Below are 10,144 nucleotides of genomic sequence, written 5' to 3' on the forward strand. Positions count from 1 at the left end.
CCACCTCTGCATGTGGCTCTCTCCCTGCACCATGACACCACATCCCACCTCCAGGCCTGGGGACATGACTAAAGGCAGACCCAGGAGCCGGGCCTAAGCCCCCCCCCACTACTGCTGCTGCTTGAGCTGCTGGCCTCAGGAGTGCAGGAAGCTTGGGGGACACCAGGGCACTGAGAACAGCCACTCCGGCATGCTCAATGCCTTCTTCTGGAGCATCCATAATCCCCTCCTGTTGTGAGGAGATAATGGCGGAAGGGCTTGACTCTGCTGACCGAGGTTTGTGTTTAGTGAATGTTTCTACAGACACTGTGGAGTGTGTCACAGCTCTTGTATGTTCTTGGACTTGGCATTTCCAACCTGTCCCAGCATTTCAACTCAGCCTCAGTGGCCAGCAGCCCAGCCCATGCCCTTCTGTTGGCTGGTGCCCTCTTTTCTGCCAGCTGGCTCTTGTCTCCAGCCCTGAGCTTAACCTTCAAAGCACTGCACTGTGTTCAGGACCTCTTTTGGATCATGTGGACCATTCTGTTCCCCGTGTCCTGCAAACAAAAGGGTGGGGAATGAGGTGCAGTGGCGTCCACGTTATGACCTGGCCCAGGGGCTTCTACAGACATGGCAGCTCCAGTGTGGATGAGAAGCTGGAGCACCCGAGAGCCAGGTCAAACTGCTCCACACCTGCCTCCACATGGGGCTAACAATCCTTCAGTGCTCCAAAGACAAGGCCAGCCAGCAGTGTCATTATTTACCAGGACCGGGGAAGGGGAAGGGAGAGGGGGAAGGAGAGAGAGAGAGAGAGAGGGAGAGGGAGGAGAGGGAGAGAGTGGGGAGAGAGGGAGAGAGTGCGGAGAGAGGGAGAGAGGGAGGAAGAGAGAGAGAGAGGAGCGAGAGGAAAAGAGAAAAGAACTCCAGACCCCAAACAATAAACATGGCTGAGCAAGTCAGGGCTAACTGGACGGGCATTTTCACCTTCCATTAGCTCTTAAAACAGCTCTTTTTATTCTTCTGGGAACTAAACATGAAAAACTCCTAGATGCTAGGTTTAAAACCTATGTAACAAATCTGCACGATCTGCACATGTACCCCAGAACTTATTTTAATAAAATTTTTTGGCAAAAAGCATGCCTGGTGTGTGCTAGGAAAAGTAAAAGGAGTGAGTTCAGTTGCCTGAAGTTCATGAATGAGAGGGAGAGTAATAGAAGATAAGTTTTAGAGATTTGAAGCTCTCGGTGAATGTGTGGAGATGTGAGTCAGAGCTGCACTTCCAGACTGATCTTTGTTGCCCACAGAACGGGGAAATTCCCAGGTATAAAGGAGACGCGGGATGCCAGGCAGAGGTTTTGGCTGGTACAGCTGGCAGCCAGGGTGGCGGCGGCTGGCCCTACACAGCACCCCGCATGGGGTGCGCTTGTCCGGGTGCCCTGTTGAACCGGCAACCTGAGACTTAAGAGGGCTGAACTTGAGACTGAATGGGACTTTGACAGTGAACCAGCCCAGGGGATTGCAGGGACACAGCGTTTGGGGTAGCGCAGTGGGACAGACAAAATGGCAATTCCAAACGCTCCCGGTGGAGACGTTCCCTGAGACGCTCTGCGGGGGAGGGGCATCCACCATTACCGAGGCAATCCGCCCTACTGAGATACACGCCCACTGCTGATGCAGCCTGCCGTTGCTGAGGCAACCCGATACAATAGAGGGACTCTGCCGCAGGGCGTAGCCCGTGGCAGCAGGGCGGAGACCGCAGCTGAAGAGGAGAACCTGCAGCAACAGGGCGAACCTCACACCAGCAGGGCGGAGCCTCGGCAGGCAAATAGTGACTAGACTGCCTCCTACCTGGGCAGCACAGTGCAACGGACATTCAAAAATAAAGCCCCAACCACACCAGACAGAGCATCTGAGAAAACAAGGGTTTGTTAATGAGTTCTGTTGCAGCAGAGTTAAACATAGCAGCCTAACAGCCCTGAATGAACAACAGAGCTCACAGTTCAGCAATAGAGCTCCTATAAAGTACAGACTATCTCCTCAAGCAGCTCCCTGACCCCTCTATATCCAAAGGACTGACATTTGGCAGGCATCATCCTGGGACAAAGATAGCAGAAAAAGAAACTGGTAGCATCCCTCACTGTTCCGCAGCAGCTATAGGTGCACCCCAGACAAGCAGGGCCTGGAGTGGACCTCAGAGGTCGTACAGCGAAGAGGCTAGACTGGTAGAAGGAAAACCAAGTAACAGAAATACTTCATCATCAACAATCTGGGTGTCCACTCAGAGACCCAATCAAAAAGTCAGCAACTACGCAGACGACAGGTGGATAAATCCACAAAGATGGGAAGAAACCAGTGCAAAAAGGAGGAAAACACCCGAAACCAGAACACCTTGCTTCAGAAAAAGGACCAAAACTCCTCACCAGCAAGGGAACAAAGAACGGAGAATGACTGTGATGAAATGACAAGAATTAGACTTCAGAACGTGGATAATGAGAAACTTTTGTGAGCTAAAAGATCATGTATTAAATCAATGCAAATAAACTAAGAACCTTGAAAAAAGATTTGAAAAAAGATTCGAGGAAATGATAACAAGAATGGATAACTTAGAGAGGAATATGAATGAATTAAAGGAGCTGAAAAACACAATATGAGAACTTCGCGAACCATGCACAAGTTTCAATAGCCGAATTGACCAAGCAGAAGAAAGAATATCTGAAATCAAAGATCAACTCAATGAAATAAAACGAGAAACCAAGATCAGAGAAAAAAGCACAAAAAGGAATGAACAAAGTCTCCAAGAAATGTGGGACTATGTGAAGAGACCGAACCTACGTTTGATAGGTGTTCCAGAACGTGACGAAGAGACTGAATCCAAGCTGGAAAATACTCTTCAGGACATTATCCAGTAAAATTTCCCCCACCTAGCAAGACAGGCCAACACTCAAATGCAGGAAATACAGAGAACACCACAAACATATTCCGCAAGAAGAGCAACCCCAAGACACATAATCGTCAGATTCAACAAGGTTGAAATAAAGGAGAAAATACTAAGGGAAGCCAGAGAGAAAGGTCGGGTCACCCACAAAGGGAAACCCATCAGACTCACAGCGGATCTCTCAGCAGAAACACTACAAGCCAGAAGAGAGTGGGGGCCAATATTCAACATGCTTAAAGAAAAGAACTTCCAACCCAGAATTTCATATCCAGCCAAACTGAGCTTCAGAAGTGAAGGAAAAATAAAATCCTTTGTGAACAAGCAAGTACTCAGAGATTTTGTCACCACCAGGCCTGCTTTACAAGAGCTCCTGAAAGAGGCACTACACATACAAAGGAACAACCAGTACCAGCCATTCCAAAATCACACTAAATGCTAAAGAGCATCAACATAATGAAGAATCTACAACAACTAACGGGCAAAACAGCCACTTAGCATCAAAATGGCAGTATAAAACTCACACATAACAATATTAACCCTAAATGTAAACGGAATAAATGCGGCAATCAAAAGACACAGACTGGCAAATTGGATAAAAATCCAAAACCCATCTCACATGCAAGGATACACAAAGGCTCAAAATAAAGGGATGGCGAAAGAGTCACCAAGCAAATGGAGAGCAAAAAAAAGCAGGAGTTGCAATTCTCATCTCTGATAAAATAGTCTTTAAAGCAACAAAGATCAAAAGAGACAAAGAAGGCCATTACATAATGGTAAGAGGATTGATACAACAAGAAGAGCTAACGATCCTAAACATATATGGACCAAATACAGGAGCACCCAGATACATAAGGCAAGTTCTTAATGACTTACAAAGAGACTTAGACTCCCACACAATAATAGTGGGAGACTTTAACACTCCACTGTCAATATTAGACAGATCAACCAGACAGAAAATCAACAAGGATATCCAGGGCTTGAACTCAGACCTGGAGCAAGCAAACCTGATAGACATTTACAGAACTCTCCACCCCAAATTCATAGAATATACATTCTTCTCAGCACCACATCACACCTACTCTAAAATTGACCACATAATTGGAAGTAAAGCACTGCTCAGCAAATGCAAAACAACTGAAATCATAACAAACAGCCTCTCAGACCATAGTGCAATCAAGTTAGAACTCAGAATACGGAAACCAAACCAGAACCGCACAGCTTCATGGAAACTGAACAACTGGCTCTTGAAAGTTGACTGGATGAACAACATAATGAAGGCAGAAATAAAGAAGTTCTTCGAAACCAAGGAGAACGAAGACACAACATGCCAGAATCTCTGGGACACATTTAAAGCAGTCTCTAGAGGAAAGTATATAGCAATAAGTGCCCATATGAGGAGAATGGAGAGATCCAAAATTGACACCCTATCATCAAAATTGAAAGAGCTAGAGGAGCAAGATCAGAAAAACTCAAAACCCAGCAGAAGACAAGAAATAACTAAGATCAGAGCTGAACTGAAGGAGATTCAGCCACGAAAAACCTTTCAAAAAATCAATAAATCCAAGAGCTGGTTTTTTGAAAAGATCAACAAAATAGACAGACCACTAGCCAGATTGATTAAAAAGAAAAGAGAGAACAACCAAATAGATGCAATAAAAAATGATAAAGGGGAAATCACCAGATTCCACAGAAATTCAAACCATCATCAGAGAATATTACAAACAACCCTATTCACATAAACTAGTAAACCTGGAAGAAATGGATAAATTCCTGGACTCCTGCGTCCTCCCAAGCCTAAACCAGGAGGAAGCTGAAACTATGAATAGACCAATAACAAGGTCAGAAGTCGAGGCAGCAATTAAGAGCCTACCACACAAAAAAAGCCCAGGTCCAGACGGGTTCACAGCCGAATTCTACCAGACACACAAAGAGGAGCTGGTACCATTCCTTCTAAAACTATTCCAAATAATCCAAAAAGAGGGAATCCTTCCCAAATCATTTTATGAGACCAACATCATTTTGATACGAAAACCCGGCAGAGACCCAACAAGAAAAGAAAACTTCAGGCCAATATCCATGATGAACATAGATGCAAAAATCTTCAATAAAATATTGGCAAGCCGATTGCAGCAGCAAATCAAAAAAGTTATTCATCATGATCAAGTAGGATTCATCCTGGGGACGCAAGGCTGGTTCAACATACGCAAGTCTATAAACGTATTTCACCAGATAAACAGAACCAAAAACAAAAACCACATGATTGATGCAGAGAAGGCATTTGACAAAATTCAACAGCCCTTTATGCTAAAAACCCTCAATAAACTCGGTATCGATGGAACGTATCTCAAAGTAATAAAAGCTGTTTATGACAAACCAACAGCCAATATCATACTGAATGGGCAAAAACTGGAAGCATTCCCTTTGAAATCCGGCACTAGACAAGGATGCCCTCTTTCACCACTCCTATTCAATATAATACTGGAAGTTCTAGCCAGAGCAATCAGGCAAGAAAAAGAAATAAAGGGTATTCAAATAGGAAAGGTGGAAGCCAAATTGTCTCTATTTGCAGACGACATGATAGTATACCTAGAAGACCCCATTGCCTCAGCCCAAAAACTCCTGAAACTGATAAGCAACTTCAGCAAAGTCTCAGGATATAAAATCAATGTGCAAAAATCACAAGCATTCCTCTACACCAATAATAGACTTAAAGAAAGCCAAATCAAGAACGAACTGCCATTCACAATTGCTACAAAAAGAATAAAATACCTTGGAATACAACTCGCAAGTGACATAAGGGACCTCTTCAAGGAAAACTACAAACCACTGCTCAACGAAATCAGAGAGGACACAAACAGATGGAGAAACATTCCATGTTCATGGTTAGGAAGAATTAATATCGTGAAAATGGCCATACTGCCCAAAGTAATTTAGAGAATCAGCGGTATCTCCATCAAGCTACCATTGACTTTCTTCACAGAATTGGAAAAAACCACCATATGGAATTTCATATGGAGCCAAAAGAGAGCCCGCATAGCCAAGTCCATTCTAAGCAAAAAGAGCACAGCGGGGGGCATCACACTACCGGATTTCAAACTATACTACAAGGCTACAGTAATCAAAACAGCATGGTACTGGTACCAAAACAGAGATATAGATCAATGGAACAAAACAGAGGCACCGGAGGCAACACAACATATCTACAACCATGCAATCTTTGATAAAGCTGACAAAAACAAGCAATGGGGAAAGGATTCCCCGCTTAACAAATGGTGTTGGGAAAACTGGCTAGCCATGTGCAGAAAGCAGAAACTGGACCCCTTCCTGACACCTTACACTAAAATTAACTCCAGATGGATTAAAGACTTAAACATAAGACTTGGCACCATAAAAACCCTAGAAGGAAATCTAGGCAAAACCATCCAGGACATAGGAGTAGGCAAGGACTTCATGAATAAAACAACAAAAGCATTGGCAACAAAAGCCAGAATAGACAAATGGCACCTAATCAAACTCCACAGCTTCTGCACGGCAAAAGAAACAGTCACTAGAGTGAATTGGCAACCAACAGAATGGGAAAAAATTTTTGCAGTTTACCCATCTGACAAAGGGCTGATATCCAGAATTTACAGAGAACTCAAACAGATTTACAGGAAAAAAACAAACAAGCTCATTCAAAAGTGGGCAAAGGATATGAACAGACACTTTACGAAAGAAGAAATATATGAGGCCAACAATCATATGAAAAAATGCTCATCGTCACTGGTCATCAGAGAGATGCAAATCAAAACCACACTGAGATACCATCTCACGCCAGTTAGAATGGCGATCATTAAAAAATATGGAGACAACAGATGCTGGAGAGGATGTGGAGAAAAAGGAACACTTTTACACTGTTGGTGGGAGTGTAAATTAGTTCAACCATTGTGGAAGACAGTGTGGCGATTCCTCAAGGCCTTAGAAATAGAAATTCCATTTGACCCAGCAATCCCATTACTGGGTATATATCCAAAAGACTATAAATCGTTCTACTATAAGGACACATGTACACGAATGTTTATTGCAGCACTGTTTACAATAGAAAAGACCTGGAATCAACCCAAATGCCCATTGATAATAGACTGGATTGGAAAAATGTGGCACATATACACCATGGAATATTATGCAGCAATTAGAAATGATGAGTTTGTGTCGTTTGTAGGGACGTGGATGAATCTGGAGAACATCATCCTCAGCAAACTGACACAAGAACAGAAATTGAAACACCACATATTCTCACTCATAGGCGGGTGATGAAAAATGAGAACACATGGACACAGAAAGGGGAGTACTAAACACTGGGGTCTATTGGGGAGAAAAGGGGAGGGCCAATGGGAGGGGGAGGTGGGGAGGGATAGCCTGGGGAGAAATGCCAAATGTAGGTGAAGGGGAGAAGCAAAGCAAAGCACACTGCCATGTGTGTACCTACACAACTGTCTTGCATGCTCTGCTCATGTACCCCAAAACCTAAAATCCAATAACAAATTAAAAATAAATAAATAAATAAATAAATGGGGCCGGCACGGTGGCTCACGCCTATAATCATAGCACTTTGGGAGGCAGAGGTAGGTGGATTACGAGGTCAGGAGATCGAGACCATCCTGGTCAACATGGTGAAACCCTGTCTCTGCTAAAAATACAAAAAATTAGCTGGGCATGGTGGCGCACACCTGTAATCCCAGCTACTCGGGAGGCTGAGGCAGAAGAATTGCCTGAACCCAGGAGGTGGAGGTTGTGGTCAGCTGAGATTGTGCCATTGCACTCCAGCCTGGGTAACAAGAGCAAAACTCCGTCTCAAAAAATAAAAAAAAAAAAATAAATAAAAAATAAAAATAAATAAAAAGCTGCTGTGCAGAATCTGATACAATCAACCAAAGGTGACAACTAAAAGACTGACAAAAATATTTGCAAATTATACATGTGATGAGGGGTTAATATCAGAAATACACCTCCTGGGTTCAGGCAATTCTCCTGCCTCAGCCTCCCGAGTAGCTGGGACTACAGGCACGCGCCACCATGCCCAGCTAATTTTTTGTATTTTTAGTAGAGACGGTGTTTCACCATGTTGACCAGGATGGTCTCGATCTCTTTACCTCGTGATCCACCCACCTTGGCCTCCCAAAGTGCTGGGATTACAGGCTTGAGCCACCGTGCCCAGCTAAGTATAAGTATCTCTTAAGGACCTGTGATCTTGGGACTTTTTGTCACCAAAAATAATTCTATTCCTTATTGTTTCAATGTTATAGAAAAAAAGAAAAAGTAATAATTATATTTCCATTCCTATAATAGGCACTTCCAAGAGATTTAGAAAGAAAAATTTCATTTGGTTTTTGTTTTTCTGTTCCATGTTGCTTCAAAATTTTTGCTTTTCTTCAGAATCTTCTTAGTCTTTTAATATAAATAGCTTTAAGTGTTATACTTTTTAAGGCTAAAGTGTATTTCTTTTTAAAATCAGAATTGGTCTGCAGAAAGTGACGAGGAAAATGATCCACAGCCATTAAACAGAGAGGACTCTGGAATTCAGGTAGACGGGACACCATTAGAAAAACAAGATCAAAACAGAAAACTGTGTCCTTGTATCAGTAGGAAAGGTACTGTGTGTTGTGAGGTGCTGGTATTTTCTAATAGACAAATTCCCCGGAAGAAAAGGCAAGCTTGAGATCAGTTCGATGTGATCAAGGTATCTGCTAAGCGGTATCATCTTTATAAAATCAATTTTTAAAACTATTAGTAATCTTTTCTGTATGATGCTTAAGTAGTACTATAGAATTAATGTTGAATTAATGCATGCAATGTGTAATTTTGTAATTTTTTTCCTATTGTTCTGAGAACTTTCTTAGGTCTAAATTATTTCTATTTTTTTTTTAATTGGAGAAGGACCGATTTTGCTAAGATTGTGCTACTACACTCCAGTAACAGAGTGAGACCTTGTCTCAAAAAAAATTAAAATAAAAAACTGTAAGGGAGGATATGCATAGATTATATGCAAACACTATGCCATTTTTTTATCAGGGACTTGAGCACGTACAGATTTTGGTATCTGCAGCATTCCTGTAATCAATCCTTGGTGGATATTGAAGGACAGCTGTATTTATTCCAGACTTTCCAATCTGTGCTCTTGGTGTCAGTGTGACCTGGAAACAGACACACTGTTATTTATGTGGCTTTATAATATTATGTCTTAATACATAGATGGCAGGATTCCTCTCAGCTGCTTGGGAGGCTGAAGTAGGAGAATCACTTTGCTCTGTTTTTTTTTTCCTTTTTTCCTTTTCTTTTTTTTTTTTTGGAGACAGGGTCTCACCTGTTGCCCAGGCTAGAGTGCAGTGGCACAATCTTAGCTCACTGCAACCTTTGCTTCCTGGCCTCAAGCAATCCTCCTACCTCAGCCTCCAAAGTAGCTGGAACCACAGGCGAGTGCCACCACACCAAGCTATTTTTTGTAGAGACAGGGTTTCACCATGTTGCCCTGGCTAGTCTCAAACTCCTAGACTCAAGCAATTCACCCACCTCTGCCTCCCAAAGTGCTGGGATTACAGGTGTGAGCTACTGTGCCCAGCCCACTTTGCTCTTTTTTTTTCTCCCCTTTCAGCTTCCCCAGGTAGCTGGGATTACAGACATACATCACCACACTTAGCTAATTTTTGTATTATTAGTAGAGACGGGGTTTCACCATGTTGGCCAGGCTGGTCTCGAATTTCTGACCTCAACTAATCTACCTGCCTCTGCCTTCCAAAGTGTGGGGATTATAGGTGCCAACCACTGCACCCAGCCCACTTTGTTCTTTTTCAAAATTGGCTTAGCTATTTGCGAACTTTTATTCTTCCATAGACCTTTTAGAAGCAAGATGGTAACATTAAAAAAAAAAAGGCCCACCTGGCTCCTGCCTGTAACCCCACCACCGAGGCAGGTGGATCACTTGAGGTCAGGAGTTCGAGACCAGCCTGACCAACATAGTGTAACCCCCTGTCTACTAAATATACAACATTAGCTGCACATGGTGGCAAATACCTGTAATCCCAGCTACTTGGGAGGCTGAGGCAGGAGAATCACTTAAACCAGGCAAGGCAGAGGACGCAGTGAGCCAAGATCATGCCATTATTATCATCCTGGGCTGCAAGAGAAAAACTACATCTCAAAAATAAAATCCAGCTGGAATTTTTATTGGGATTGCAGAAAATTTATAAATCT

The 10,144-nt window shown here is 43.0% G+C and overlaps 1 protein-coding gene across 1 annotated transcript in view; it reads left to right on the forward strand.

The window, feature by feature from the left end:
• LOC108590173 (uncharacterized) overlaps positions 1-7,240 on the forward strand; it is a 63,275-nt gene extending 56,035 nt beyond the window's left edge. Inside the window, exon 9 of the transcript XR_013531348.1 lies at positions 7,116-7,240. The gene's annotated coding sequence lies outside the window, so the exon portion shown is untranslated. The remainder of the gene's footprint in view (positions 1-7,115) is intronic.
• Positions 7,241-10,144: the final 2,904 nt, after the last annotated feature.

Source organism: Callithrix jacchus, chromosome 22, assembly GCF_049354715.1.
Source record: "Callithrix jacchus isolate 240 chromosome 22, calJac240_pri, whole genome shotgun sequence".
Taxonomy (NCBI): domain Eukaryota; kingdom Metazoa; phylum Chordata; class Mammalia; order Primates; family Cebidae; genus Callithrix; species Callithrix jacchus.